The 15568-nt window shown below is 38.9% G+C and overlaps 1 protein-coding gene across 1 annotated transcript in view; it reads right to left on the bottom strand.

Moving 5' to 3' along the window:
• The window catches only part of SPAG16 (sperm associated antigen 16), an 818550-nt gene that overhangs the window by 183790 nt on the left and 619192 nt on the right, over window positions 1-15568 (bottom strand). The window lies entirely within an intron of this gene.

The following is a 15568-nucleotide window of genomic DNA, read 5'->3' on the forward strand; positions in this document are numbered from 1 at the left end:
CCAATCTGTATTCTATAATTAACATGAAGTTGTAAAATCAAATGAGAATCCAATTAATGTATTTTATAAAGGTGAGAAAATATTAGTCTTTACCCAAAATTTGGAAACTATATCTGTACTGCAAAAATGTACTGTGTTCCAAGATTTCATTTTACAGATCACAGCATTTTTCAAAGATTTTAAATAATAGAATCCAAATGTCTCCCAAAAACCTAATTTCAGTACTTTTTCATATATTATATTATTTATGGCTTTTGCCAATATCTGAAATTTCACACATAAAAAACCAATGCTCGTAATCTTTATCCCAATCAATATCCATCCATAAAATGCTTCTCTCCAAACTTCTGTCATTATTCTACCAATTTAAAATAAAACATGGCTGATTTTATTGTCCAGAGGCATGAATTTCAAATTCCTACTTCCAATACTTTACATGCAATTGTTGCATGTGGAATGCCTGTTCACTAACTTTTTGCAATGGGTAGCTATCAGGCCTTTTCAAAGCTAACTCGCATACTCAATTTTGATTGTAGGAACAGAGTCAGCTTTTCTTGAACCTAAGCCAGGAAAAAGTCTGAATGGATTAGGATCCAGACTGAATTATAACAAAGGTAGGATTTAAGCCAAAATGAAGGGAGAGGTCAGAACTGTATGACAATATTGACAGATTAAGCTTATAGTAATGGCTGACAGAGGAGTGTGTTGCAACCGGCAGAAGCAACAGAGGTCAAAAGACAGAGACCACATAGGCTCAGAAGGAAAGCAATAGCATTATCATTGCAGCAGCACAGGAAAGAGTTACAAAGAATACTCATTGCTTGACAAGCATTCACACCCATTCATTCATTACTTATTTTCTTCAATAATTTTACTATCACATAAAAAGCAAGTTCAGACTTAGTAAGGAGAGACTTAATTTGAAAGTCTGGCAAGAGACATCCTAGAAGGCTGGGAGAAGGTACTGTTGAACTGGGGAGAAGGAGGTGACCCTAAGATCTACAAGCTTCTGAAAAGAGGAATGAACAAAGCTAGAAAGAAGCAGTGTGGGGAAATGGAATCAGAGGTGGCCTGATAGGCTGGTAGGTTGGAGAATGTCTTCCCTGAGGCCAGTCTAGTCTATTCTTGGGAAAAGCTGGATGCTGGCTCAGCTGGAGGTGACCAGAGGTCAGGGATCTCGAGGAAGTTTGATTTTAACAGTCATTTTGTTCCAGTTGATCAGACGAGACAAGCAGTTCCACTAATCATTTTTGAGGCAAAGAAAGGGAATTTGGAGGGTCAGCCTCTGGCCTTGCCTTATGTGAGCAAGGGGGTCATCTATGAATCTTGTCTAAGTCACATTGGGAAGGGTGGTTTCTGGCAATGTCTTTTTCTGGAACAAAAAAGAGTGACAGAATTTCTTAACCTTTAAATAAAATTCAGTATTGTCATCACTAACATTTATGAAGTACCTTCTACTGTCTAACCATTGTACTGGGCCTTGGAGATACAGAGATACATTTTTTAAAGACAGATTTGCTATAAAGACAATGAGCCTTAGGCTCTGGGGACCCTCAACTGCACAGGTTTCTGTGAGATACTGACAGCTACAGAGCATTCTAGATGGCAGAAAAAGCCAGGTTGCTATTAGGAAATATTTCTATGTAAGCATTTCTGGTAAATCAACAAAAGAGGTCTTCAAAAAAGAGAGTTGGGTCTTTAAAGTTCAGGCATTTGTTGTGATTTCTTTCCTAGTTCTCAATAAATATACCTAATTTTATGTTATTAAAATTGTATTTTTTTTATAAAGAGGGCATCCCAGATTGCATAAACTTCTGTACCCACAAAATTTGGATCTGCCTAAGTAAAATGATATGGTTCTCAAGTACATCATTTGGAGATGGGTAAGAAACCCAACTGATGTTTATAAGAATAGGCATTGGAATAGGTGAATCAGAGAGGAGACAAACCTGCAGGCTGGAATGGGGAATGTCATGAAGGAACAGGAATTAAAGGAAGTTTTCAATGTCATAAGAAGTAACATATCAAAAAAATATGTAAGATCAGGCACACTAGGGGGCCAAGGCGGGCAGATCACCTGAGGTCAAGAGTTTGAGACCAGCACGGCCAACATGGTGAAACCCCAACTCTACTAAAAATACAAAAATTAGCCAGGCATGGTGGCTTGTGCCTGTAATCCCAGCTACTTGGGAGGCTGAATCAAGAAGATCACTTTAACCTGGGATGTGGAGTTTGCAGTGAGCAGAGATTGCACCACTTCGTTTCAGCCTGGGTGACAGAGTAAGACTCTGCCTAAAAAAAAAAAAAAAAACAAAGGAAGGTTGGGAAAGATATTTTAGCCAGAGGGAACAGTATGTATGAATGTATGAATGACATGGAGAGATAAGGAAGCAAATTGTTCTCACAGAATAAAAAAAGATTGATATGACTGGGCATAGGACACATGTGATAGAATACTGGGAATTTAGGTTTGAGAAGAAAGCCCAGGTGCTAGCTCGCACAAAAGGCACCGTAAATAGAGTTTCACCTGAAATGAAGCGGCTATGAAAAAAATAAGATCCCTTAAAATTTCAAATTTGTAAACAGATCACACTCATCTACCAGCTTTACTTCTAAAAGACACTTATCAGGTCATAAAGTCCAGGACCTGTTAAAACTGGTCCAACTGTAGGCCGGGTGTGGTGGCTGACGCCTATAATCCCAGCACTTTGGGAGGCTGAGGTGGGTAGATCACGAGGTCAAGAGATCGAGACCATCCTGGTCAACATAGTGAAACCCCGTCTCTACTAAAAATACAAAAATTAGCTGGGCATGGTGGCGCATGCCTGTAGTCCCAGCTACTTCGGAGGCTGAGGCAGGAGAACTGCTCAAACCCAGGAGAGGTTGTGGTGAGCCAAGATTGTGCCATTGTACTCCAGCCTGGGTAACAAGAGTGAAACTCCATTTCAAAAAAAAAAAAAAAAAAACCAAAAAACTGTTCCAGCTGTAAAGAAGAGGCAGTACCCTCACCTACCCAGGACCTTTTACTGCCTATTTTGAAGAGATAGCAGTATACTCATTGGATAGAATTGATTTTTTGAGTTATCAGACAAATTCTTTTTTTGAATACATGATTCTTAATTGGGCTTAATCCTTCTCTGAACACATACATTCCAGGGGACAGTTTTCAAAATCTGGAGGAATATTTGGTGGCCATACTGGGTAGCTGGTAGAGGCCAGGAATGCTGCTAAACATCACACAATGCACTGGACAGCTCCTGTGCATTATATTAATCTCAAAATATCAAGAATAGTGTTATAGCGAGAAGATTGCCATAAAACCTATGCTTGCTCCCTCAGGTTCAGGGAAGAATTCTAGCAGCTGGAATTCTCCCTGCCTATTCACACTGCCATGGGTTGTTGCACAGGTGATTTCAGTGTGCTCAGTGTGTATGGAGTTCTGTGAAGTAATCAGCTTTGCTTGAAGTTCAGGCATTCAGGAATAAGTGGCAGTTTCATATGAACATTTGAATAAAAACATTCATGGGTGGGGATAAGTGGATAATCAGTCTGCTCTAAGATTGGATTAGGGATGAAAGTATTAATACAGAATGTGGTTCATGCATTATTTGCTTCTTGTGTGTGTGAGAGATAGAAACTGGGAAAAATCAATTTTGAAAGATTAGAATTCCCTTCACAACTCTGGCATGATTTGCAAATCTGGAAGGGTAAGGGAAAGGGCAAGAAGGGTAAGAAGCAGCTGAGTCTGAGTTGTTCAGGCAGGGGATGAAGGGAATACACAATCACACAAAGAACAGAGTACTCAGTAGGGGAGGGAAAAGGTCTTTGATTATATTGACAATAACGGTGGCCTATGGTGCATTCAGAGGTCACCTGGTAGGTGAGAAGTCTGTGTTGTGTGGACTTCTATGTTCTAGGGTGCCGTGCACAGAGTTGGGGTGTTTCATGGTTCTCCCTCTAAAATTGCTCAGGTCCTGAAACTGAATCTCCAACTGGCTATTAGTCAGGGGTCTTTCAGTTTCAATTGACAGAAATTTTATTCAAACTAACTGAAGAGAAAAGGAGGACATTTTGGTTAATCTACCCAAGGGATGAAAAAGAAAAAGAGTAGAGCTATCTGGGGTGCTTCTGGAAACTAAAGCTCTTCCAGTTCTCATTCCCTGCTTGCCGGCTTTCATCTGCCCTTCTGGAGCCCGACTTTATCCAATCAATGGAGATCTAATTAAGCATATAAATAATGATCCTCAACTATGTACAGATACAGAGCACAATCACGGTGGAAGCCCTTGTGAAGCTTTCATTTTACAAGAGTCAAACGGGCACGTAACTGATGTATCAGGTAGTGCCAAGTTCTGTGAACCAAGAAGTCAGGAAGAAAGCAAAGAGACTGAGGGGTCGGGGGTCGGGGGTCAGGGGTGACTGGGGAGGTGGGAAGGAGGAATTACTATCATAGGGAGGTCAAGGAAGTTACCTCTGAGGTGGTAACTCCTGAGTAAAACTTGAAAGAAATAAGTGAAGGGATCCCTTGTAGGTCTGTGTGAAGAGCAGTTCTGGTAGATAAAAGAGAAAAAGTAAAATCAGGGAAAGCTTGCCATGTTTGAGGAATAGCAAGACAGTCAGAAGCAAGAGAGTAAGGGAGAAATGGAGGAATTTGGAGAGGGGTAAGCCAAGTATGTCTTGTCAAGCTACAGAGTGTGGATACTGTTTTATTATAAATGTAATGTGAATTTGTTAGAGAATTTTAAGCTAAGAAATTATAGACATAATTTGGTTTATATTTTAAAAGTATATTTAGCTCTCTGAACAATGGCTTTAGCAAGATAAGAATGGAGTGGAAGACCAATTAGGGACCAAGTGTCACAGTTGCCCAAAACTAGAGTGGTAAATTGGAGGCCAGCAGAAGTAGGAGGTTTTGTGTTTTGTGGCAAAGGAAAACCAGCAGGACTTGCTGATGGGGTGACTGAAGGGCATAAGGAAAGAGGATTTTACTCTGATCATATTGGGGGAATAACAGTGCCATTTTCTGGTCAAGGAAAACTGGAATGGAGCAAGTTTACTTGACAATTTACTGGCTGTAATCAGAAAAATTCTTAGTAATGATCAATTGATCCAAGCCTGGACCACTCCTTGGACCACTGGACAGAAAGGAGCCTGTGGATTTCTCAGCCTTGGCTGCAGGTCCCCCCTCTGGTCAGGGAAGTAGGGTTTGCTACCATGAGAAAAGAGTGAAGAAGTGCTAAAGGGACATGGCACTTCTACCAAACTGCTTACAAGAGGTCTTTTCCCAAAGAAGTAGGACCTCTCATATATCAGTGTCCTGGGAAACAGGTCCATAGCTGGATGATTCATCTATCACTCTAGGATCACTCACTCACATTATTTCACTTCATTCTGAAAAGATCCTGAGGAGTTAGCATTATTTTCCTCAAGGCCAGTTGTACCCATATGACACTTTGTGGATTGATCCTGGCCTGAACGCTTCAGAATCACTTGAGAACCATGTCAAAAATATGAACAACAAACAGTGAAAATGAAACACATTTTGATTTAGCAAGTTAGAGTAGGTCTCAGATATTTTGTTTTTCATGCTCTCCTGGTGATTCTAATATGCAGCCAAAATGAACTAGACTAATAAATTCAAATGTAGGGAATTGTTTTGCCTCCTTGCTAAAAATAATTATTTCTAAATTAAATTTATTGCATTGTAACTGTGGGGAAAATGTTATGTGCTCAAGAGTAAAAAATAAGCGACTAGCAATATTATCATCCATACAGTTATCATTAAGACTGATATGACATGGTACATAATGTTCATTGCTTTGGTTTATCACTTAAATATATTATAGCATCTTTCTTTTGTTGTCAAATAGTCTGGATAAATATGACTTTAAACAGTTACATAGTATTTTTGTTATATGACTATCATAACATCCATATATAAGTACACACACAAATATGTGTGTGTGTGTGTTTTCTTAATTCCAAATTGTGGCGCTTTTGGTTACCTCATTAATACAAATAATGATCATCCTAGGTATAACCTTGTACTATGTTTGATTACTTCCTTTAAAAAATTTTCAAGGAATAGAATTTCTGTGTCAAGTTATACATGTTTCTAAGGGCTTTGATAGTTACTGGTTCTCATCTACCAAAGAAAGATTATTTATTGAACAATTCCTCTTTTTTCCCAATTATTTGCAATCTTTAAAAGCATTTTTCAGAGTTACATAAATATGTTAACCTTTACTCAAACATATTACCAAACACTGTTGATCTTTGGACAATGTAGGGGTTAGCCCCCATGAAATAGAAAATCCACACATAAATTTTGACTACCCAGAAACCTGACTACTAATAGCTTACTGTTATCAATATCATAGTCAATTAACACGTAGAGACTAGTATCAAAACATATTTTATACTGTATTTACTCACGACATACTTTTTTATTATCTCTAGGCTACATGGTTCATCTGCAAGTTCAGATTGTCACAAATCTCCAAGAAAATTTTCAATATTGAAAAAAATCCATGTATAAGTGGACCCCCTAGTTCAAACATGTTCAAGGGCCAATTGTATTCAAAATTATAAGGATCGGAAAACACAGTCTTTCATGAATACTCTAAAAAATATTTCTGATATTGATAGGGAGATATGACCCTTCCCCGCAACATATTCCCTACTCTCTAATGCTGTCCTGGAGTTTTCAGTTGATACAAATCACAGCTGACTCAAGTTTCTCAAGCAGGTTAAGATAAAGGTAGGAGGAAGTACTGATGTCAATGGTAATTTGGTTCAATATCTGTGAGTTGTTGTAAACCTTAAATTCTCCATTTGTCTTGGTAAGAACAATGCATATAAGAGTAGGGCTGGTAAAAGGTCAGGGGACAAACACTGCAGATGGGCTTTAGGAACTTTCCTGAAGTTAACTCCATTCCGAAGCATAAAAAAAAATGCTTGACTGGAGTATGTGCCCTTGGTGGCAAATTAATCAATTATGTAACCTTATTGACTATGGAAGGTTGAAGGTTAAATAGCCTTAATTTGGCTCAAAATAAGGTGGAAGTGTTAATATTTCTGGGCAAAGCCAAGACATCATTGCTGTGAGCCTCAGTACCAGTAACTGATGAATTGGGAGAACTAGTCAAATTGGTAACAATACCTGGAACCAAGGGTTAGAAACCTCTGTTACTGTGGTAAGATAACTAGGTCAGCTACAAAGACATATTTTTTTGCATGGTCCATAATACTCTTCTAAGATGTTGAGGAGTAAGAGTAAGAAAGAAGAGCAGAGGATGTTTCCTTGTGGCTTTTGGCATGAATGGATATGCTTTTGTATGAATCGTTTTCGTAGGATATTTAAACATCTCTCAACTGGTGTGTGCTGTTAAAGTTTCAAATAAATCAAAACCTTGTCTACTGTTATTTTATGGCTCAGGATACAGTGATGCTGATGGTCTGAGGCACAAGGAAAATTCCCATTTCTCAGATAGAGGGCTATGGGTTTTTCTACAATTCATCTGGGGGGTTTCTGAGCCTTATTCCTATCTAGAGTTTTAGTTACATCCCCAGGATATCGGTCATGAAGAGATATAATAGCCACAGTACCATAGTGGGTAAAGGGACCCTTATTTAGGCATGTAGAGGCAATTAAGAAGTGGTCTGTTTTGAGTCGGGACTCTGGGTAGGAAAGGATCCTTTTGGCTAATGGGATCTAAAACATTTATCAAAGCATTTGGAAAAGTAAAGACCCATGTAGATATTGCATCAGCCAGAAAAAAATAATGATAAAAGACAAATAATAACAACAAAAATAGAACGACTGGGCTCAAGAAATAGAAAATATCATTCCATAACTATAAAAACAAAAAGAGTTACATTAACTACTGAAAGTTTACTATGTGCCAGGTAATGTTGTAATTATTTATTTTTTTCTCCACCACAAACCTATAAGGTAGGTACTATTATAATCACCATTTTATAGAAGTACTAAGGCACAGGAAGATTAAGTGCCCTGTCCATGTTAGATAGTTATGAGCCCATTTATACCTAGTGTTCCATTATTGGAATGCTAAGCATGTGGGGGTTATTTATATCCTACTGCTCTAGGTCATCCCCAAGGCCTGATTGCAAAAATTCAAAAAAATTGCAACCTCAGGCAATATTGGGTTAATCCAGTTACAGAGTGGGAGAGTTGAAATTCAGATTCATGCATACTAGCCTAGAGACAATGCTTCTAATAATTATAGTATACTACAACTAATTATAGTATATATTTATATATACTATATAACATATATAAATAGTATATAATCATATATGCCATAAATATATGTATTTATATATACTATAAATATATTTATACATATATATATTTTTATATATAGTATATTATAGTATATTGGTTATTATATATGTACTATATATACTATATTGGTTATTGTACTATAAGCAATATTTTTATAGCCCCATTACACAAAATAAAGTCTTCAAATGAAATAGTTTGAAAAACATTCAGCACTCAAAGCCTTTACTTTGAACATGTTTATACAGCTGATGCCAAGGACTATCAGTGTTCTCCATACTACTAGAAGTAGACTCCTTAGCATTTTGGGGTCTAATCAGTTTAAACAGTGAACTCCAGAAACTCCAAAACCAACTAAAGAAATCCATCCTTAAAATCCATTTCTCTAGAACCACTCCTGGTACCAACATCTGTATTTTTCAGGGTTCTCCAGAGTGATAGAACAAATAGGGTATACATATATATGAAAGGGAGTTTATTAAGGAGAATTAGTGCACATAATCAGAAGGCAAAATCCCACAACTGGCCGTCTGCAAGTTGAGGAGGTAGGAAGCCAGTGGTGGCTCAGTCTGAATACACAGCCTCAAAAGTAGGGAAGCTCTCAGTGCAGACTTCAGTCTGTGGCCAAAGGCCCAAGAGCCCCTGGCAAACCACTGGTGTAAGTTCAAGAGTCTAAAGGTTGAAGAACCTAGAGTCTGAAGTCCAAGGGTAGGAAGCATCTAGGACAGGAGAAAGATGAAGGCCAGAAGACTGTCAAGACAGCCTGTTGTAAAGAAGAAGTTCTTTGCTTTGTTCTAATCTCCCTGGCAGCTGATTGGATGGTGCCCGCCTACTTGAGGGTGGGTCTTCCTCTCCTAGTCCACTGACTCAAATGTTAATAGCCTCTGGAAACACTCTTACAGACATACCCAGAAACAATACTTTACCGGCTATCTAGGCATTCTTCAATCTAATCAAGTTGACATCTAATATTAACCATCAAAATAAAGAAAGAAAAGCTAAGCATGAGAAATAAGGACCCTCAACAAAAATAAAGGCACCTTTTGGGACCTGATATTTGAGAAGATGGATCAGCACTGCTAGTATAGAAATAGGATCCACTGCTTAATGAGCAAAAATAGAAACTTTGGAATTAGAAATTGCCATATATCTGTACAGAGCACATAATCAAGTAAATTATCAATTTTATTGGTGGAAGATGTAACGGGATGTGGAAAGGAAGAGGAAAGGAAGGAGATAAACAGTCATAATAAATATTTTGCTGCTTTGGTAAGTTCCACATAAACTAATCCAGTTATGAATTGTTGAGAAAAAGTACCTGAACTGGGTGGACCCTACCTGATGTTGAGAATCACTATTCTGGAACCCAGGGTAGGCAGACACAGGGAAATGGTACCCCTTGCGACATTCTGATTTGAAGGTAATATTTTGGTCTAGAGGTACATCACACTACACAATAGGTCCAAGAAGCGGAATGCTCTCACTGAAGGATTAAATTTAGAGTTCTGGCAACTCTAAAGAAACTACCTTTTTAATAGTCTGATGTTCTATTATATTAGGATCAACTTTAATGCGGTTGAAATCAAAACTTTGGCAATGGGTTTTCTGACTTAGATCTGTATACATTTTCTAAGATTAATTTTTTACATCAATCTCTAAATGTTGCATATGAAAAAATGTTCAACATCAATAACCATCAAAAAATGCAAGTCAAAACCACAATGAGATATCATCTCATTCCAGTTAGGATGGATATTATAAAAAAGGAAAATATAAAAAATGCTGGTGCAGAGAAATGGGAACTCTCATATACTGTTGGTAGGAATGTAAATTAGTACAGCCATTATAGAAGACAGTATGGACATTCCACAAAAAACTAAAAATAGAACTACCCTGTGATCCCACAATCTCACTGTTGGGTATATATCTAAAACAAAGGAAATATCTGTATTCACATGTTTACTGCATTATTCACTGTAGCGAAGATATGGAATCAACTTAAGTGTCCATCAACACATGAACAGAGAAAGATAATGTGGCATATATACACACAATGGAATATTATTCACCCATAAAAAAGGAGGACATCCTGTCATTTGCAGCAACATGGATGAGTCTGGAGGACATTATGTTAAGTGAAATGAGCCACACACAGAAAGACAAATATTACATATTCTTACTCATATGTGGCAGCTAAAAACGTTAATCTCATGAAAGTGGAGAGTAGAATGATGGTTACCAGAAAGCTGGGAGAGGGAATGAGAGAAAGAGCTGAAGAGAAGTTGGTTATGGATGCAAAAATGCAGTTAGGAGAAATGAGTTGTAATGTTCAATAGTTATCATTAATTGTTTTTTTTTTTTTTTTTTTTTTTTTTTTGAGACAGAGTCTCACTCTGTTGCCCAGGCTGGAGTGCAGTAGCGGGATCTTGGATCACTGCAACCCCTGCTTCCCAGGTTCAAGTGATTCTCCTGCCTCAGCCTCCCAAATAGCTGGGACTACAGGTGTGCGCCACCATGCCCAGTTAAATTTTTGTATTTTTAGTAGCAATGGGTTTTCACCATGTTGGCCAGGATGGTTTCAGTCTCCTGACCTTGTGATCCACACATCTCGGCCTGCCAAAGTGCTGGGTTTACAGGTGTGAGCCACTGCCCCTGGCCAATTATCAATAATTTATTGTACATTTCAAAATAGCTAGAATAAAAGATACAGAATGTTCCCAACACAAAAAAATGATAAACATCTGAGGTAATGGATACCCCAGCTACTCTGATTTGATTATTACACATTGTACATATGGATCAATAGGAAATTTCTCAATATACCCTCAAAATGGCAACATATATATGCTAATTTAGCATATTTTGATGTGCTATTTTTGTTTATTTTTATTTGTGGGTTTTACATCCTCAACTAAAGCATAAATGTCTTTAGGTGAGATGTGCTTCCAAATTTTTTATATACTAAAGCTGATGTGCAACTAGTGCTTTTGTATAATACTATGTAGTCTAAAGTTATTTTCTGTGAGTAAAAATTATTCAATATGTGAAAGTTACAAATATAAAATTAAACATATAAAATTATTACGTTTTTCAAGATCTTATGAATTTTAATCCTACATTAATAAAAACAACAGGGCATCAAAAGTAAAATACATTGTGAGCTTAAATGTTTTGCATTTCTCTAAGTGTGTCCCTCATTTCCAGGAGTTGTGATTGTTTTTTATTTATGCTATCTATTTCACTGAAGATTTTTTTCTTCATATTTTGTATCCTTTTTTAATCTTTTTTTCTTTCTTTTTTTTTTTTTTTAGGACAGAGTCTCTCACTCTGTTGCCCAGGTTGAAGCATAGTGGCATGATCTCAGCTCACCGCAACCTCCACCTCCTGGGTTCAAGCAACTCTCCTGCCTCAGCCTCCTTAATAGCTGGGATTACAGGCACCCACCACCATACCCAGCTAATTTTTGTATTTTTAGTAGAGATGGGATTTCACCATGTTGGCCAGGCTAGTCTCGAACTCCTAGTCTCAAGTGATCTACCTGCCTCAGGCTCCCAAAGTGCTGAGATTACAGGCGTGAGCCACTGTGCCTGGCTGATTTTTTTTTTTTTAATTTCATTAATTTGGACTTCACCTCCTCCAACACCTCCTTTATTAGCTTAATAATAGATGTTCTGAATTCTTTTTCTGGTAAATCAAAGTTTTCTTCTTGGTTTGGATCCATTACTGGTGAGTTAGCAAGCTCTTTTGGAGTGTTAAAGAACCTTGTTTTGTCATAGTACCAGAATTGTTCTTCTGGTTCCTTCTCATTTGGGTAGATTATGTCAGAGGGAAGATCTGGCTCTGAAGGGCTGCTTTTCAGATTCTTTTGTCCCACGGGGTGCTCCCTTGATGTGGTGCTTTCCCCCTTCCTCTAGAGTTGGGGCTTCCTGAGAGCCAAACTGCGGTGATTATTGTCAGGTCTCCATATGCAAGCCTGGAGCCTGAAAGTCTGAGGTCCTGCTTGCCTTGGCTGATAGTCTCCCACCCCCTGCCTGCATTTGCCATTGTCGTTGATTGCACTGCGGATCTTCCCTGGACAAGCCCCTCACCAACCCTGCCATCTTAACTGTTCTTACCATAATGTGAATACCACTTACCCATCCTGCCATCTTAACTGCTCTTCTGCCTCATCCTCACCTGCCATTGTAACTGAACTTTATAATGTATCCTCCTTGCCCCTACCTCCACCACTATAATTGACCTTACTCTGTAACTTTCCACTGCCCACCCCAAACCTATAAAACTAACTCCTATCCCACTGCTCTTTGCTAGTGCCGTTTTCAGCCTTAGTCTACTTGCACCCAGGTGAATAAACAGCCATGTTGCTCACACAAAGCCTGTTTGGGGGGTCTCTTCATTCAAAGCGTGAGTTTTTAACAATTGTTATTTATCTTCTGGATCTAGCCACCCAGTGGAACAACCAGTCTCCGGGCTAATACAAGGTAGTGTCTGCAAAGGATCCCGTGATGTGAACTGTCTTCAGGTCACTCACCTGCTCTAGTACAGGTGGCAGGGGAGTGAAGTGGACTCTCAGGGTACTTGGTTGTAGTTTTGTTTATTGTGCTAGTTTTGTGTTGGTTGGCCTTCAGGAGGTGGTGCTTTCAAGACAGCATCAGCTGCAGTGGTATAGGGAAGATCAGGTGTTGGGCAGGGCCATAGAGCTCCCAAGAGATTATGTCCTTTGGCTTTGGCTACCAGGGTGAGTAAAGAAAGATCATGTGAGGACAGGGTTAGGCATGTCTGAGCTCAGACTCTCCTTAAGTAGGACTTGCTGCAGCTGCTGTGGGGGTTGGGGGTATGATTTTCAGGCCAATGGAGTTATGTTCCCAGGGGTATTATGGCTGCCTCTGCTGCATCATGCAGGTCATGAGGGAAGTAGGGGAAAGCTGGCAGTTACAGGCCTCACCAGCTCCCAGGCAGCCAAAAAGGCTAGTCTCACTCCTACCGTGCCCCAACAATGGCACTGAGTTTGCTTCCAGGCAGTGGGTGAGCAGAGCTGAGAACTTGCCACAGGCAGCCAGTCAGCTGCTGTGAAAGCAAGCAGGGCTTTCGGGCTTTGAGCCTCCCCACCTGCCATGACTTCTGTGCTTGTCTGCACTCCTGATTCGCCCCCTTCCCCAGGTTCTGTCTGGGAAACTTGGGTCGAAATCATTACAAAGTTCAGCTGGAAGTTTCCTTTTCTCTGTGGTCTTTTTCCAGTTTCTCTGTTAGCCCTCCCCAAGGACCCCTGTGAGACAAAGTCAGAAATGGCTTCCCTGGGGACAAGGAGTGTCCACAGGGCTCTTCCCCCTGCTTTTTCTATTCCTGTATTTTACTCAGCTCTCTAAATTTTTCTCAGCTCCAGGTAAGGTCAACTTCTTCTCCTGTGATCTGGACCTTCAGGTTCCCCAGTGTGGATGTGCATTCAGGCTGATGATCCCCCTTTCACATTTGCACACTTTGGACAGTCACAGTTTTTTGGCTGTCTCCCAGGGCCTGCAGCAGCTCTGCTTCCTTCAAAGATTCTGTGGCTTCTCTTGATTTTCTGGTATGTCCCTGTGGTAGTTCTTGAAGCCAGTATTCATTATTTGACACTCCGCATGCTGCTCCATCCATTGGAGTGGGAGCTGAAAGTTAGTCCTAGCTCCTATATGCCATTTCCCCCCCACACCAACTTAAATGTTTTCAAGAACACTTAGAAATATACCAGAACCAAGGTGGGCACAGTGGCTTACGCCTGTAATCCCAGCACTTTGGGAGGCTGAGGTTGGTGGATCAGGAGGTCAGGAGTTCAAGACCAGCCTGACCAACATGGTGAAACTCCATCTCTACTGAAAATACAAAAATTAGCCAGGCATACTGGCACATACCTATAATCCCAGCTACTCAGGAGGCTAAGGCAGGAGTGTCACTTGAACCTGTGAGCCGAAGGTTGCAGTGAGCCAAGATTGTGTCACTGCACTCCAGCCTGAGCAACAAAGATTCCATCTCAAAAAGAAAGAAAGAAAGAAAGAAATACACCAAAGCCAGAAAATAAAATAAAACACATTATTGGATGTAATATGGAAGTTTATTTCTAAATTGGACATCATCCAATTATATTTATCATGATATAATTATTTTCAGTTAGAAATCTCTCAGATATATAGAAAAATGAAGACTGTATTTTTCTCTTTCTTTTTTTTCTGCAACTATTTTAATTTTAATTTTTTATCTTTTTATAATTATACTTTAAGTTCTGGGGTACACATGCAGAACGTGCAGGTTTGTTACATAGATGTACATGTGCCATGGTGGTTTGCTGCATTTTTTATTTAGTGTGAATAAAGCATCTTTGTTGAAAACATAAAAGAGAATAATTTAGGTTTCCATGATTAAAAAGCAGTGTTGATATTCTACACTGACTTCACCTGGTGAGAGATTTCAAAAAATGAAACTTTAGATTTTTTTTTTGTACCAAAAGAGAAGGCAATTCTCTCAGGTCTGTTTCACAGAATCATATTCTTTAACAGCTTAGTAGGTAACCAAAAAATATCTGTGATGCTTTCTCTGGTGGCACTAATAGAAAATTCAAAATAGAATATTTACTTCCTTTGTTTTTCTATTTGAATGTGTTTGTTAGGAGACTGATGCTTTGGCCACATATTGGTGTATCTTAGATGCAATTCTCTGTCTCTTGGCCCTTAAAGATGCAGATCAGATTAATTCAAACCTAACTTTCATATCTTATGGGAAGTGTAACATCCTTCTTAAAACTGCTTCAAATTCCCACCAGTGCATGTGGCCTCATGATCCCTTTTGGTTCCTATCCCTTACTCTATGGATTTGGGGGCTTCAGTCTTTCCTTGTTGAGGGTTCTTTACCTCTGCCCTGATGGTGATCATAGTGAGAATTTATCCCTTTTCTATAATTTTCATTAAATACTCATCCAAGAGCTTTCCCAGTATTAATATATCTTGCCTTACTGAAGGTTTTCATATTCTAGGAATACAGACAAAGATTAAATATTAGTCATTTGTTCTTAAAAGTCCATCAGCAACCCTCCCATGTTGCTTAAGTATCTTTCCTTATCTCTCTATTCTTTCTATAGATACTTTTGTCATAAATTTAAATACAGATACAAGGCAGCCATCAAGTTAATGTATTTGGGTTGTCAAAAATTTTTCAAGGAAACTCTTTCTTTCTAAATGAATGATTTTATTGGTGTAATGTGTCCCACATCCAAAGTAAATAAAGGTGTTATAC

Source organism: Sapajus apella, unplaced genomic scaffold, assembly GCF_009761245.1.
Source record: "Sapajus apella isolate SASKATOON/1434 unplaced genomic scaffold, GSC_monkey_1.0 scaffold10, whole genome shotgun sequence".
NCBI lineage: Eukaryota > Metazoa > Chordata > Mammalia > Primates > Cebidae > Sapajus > Sapajus apella.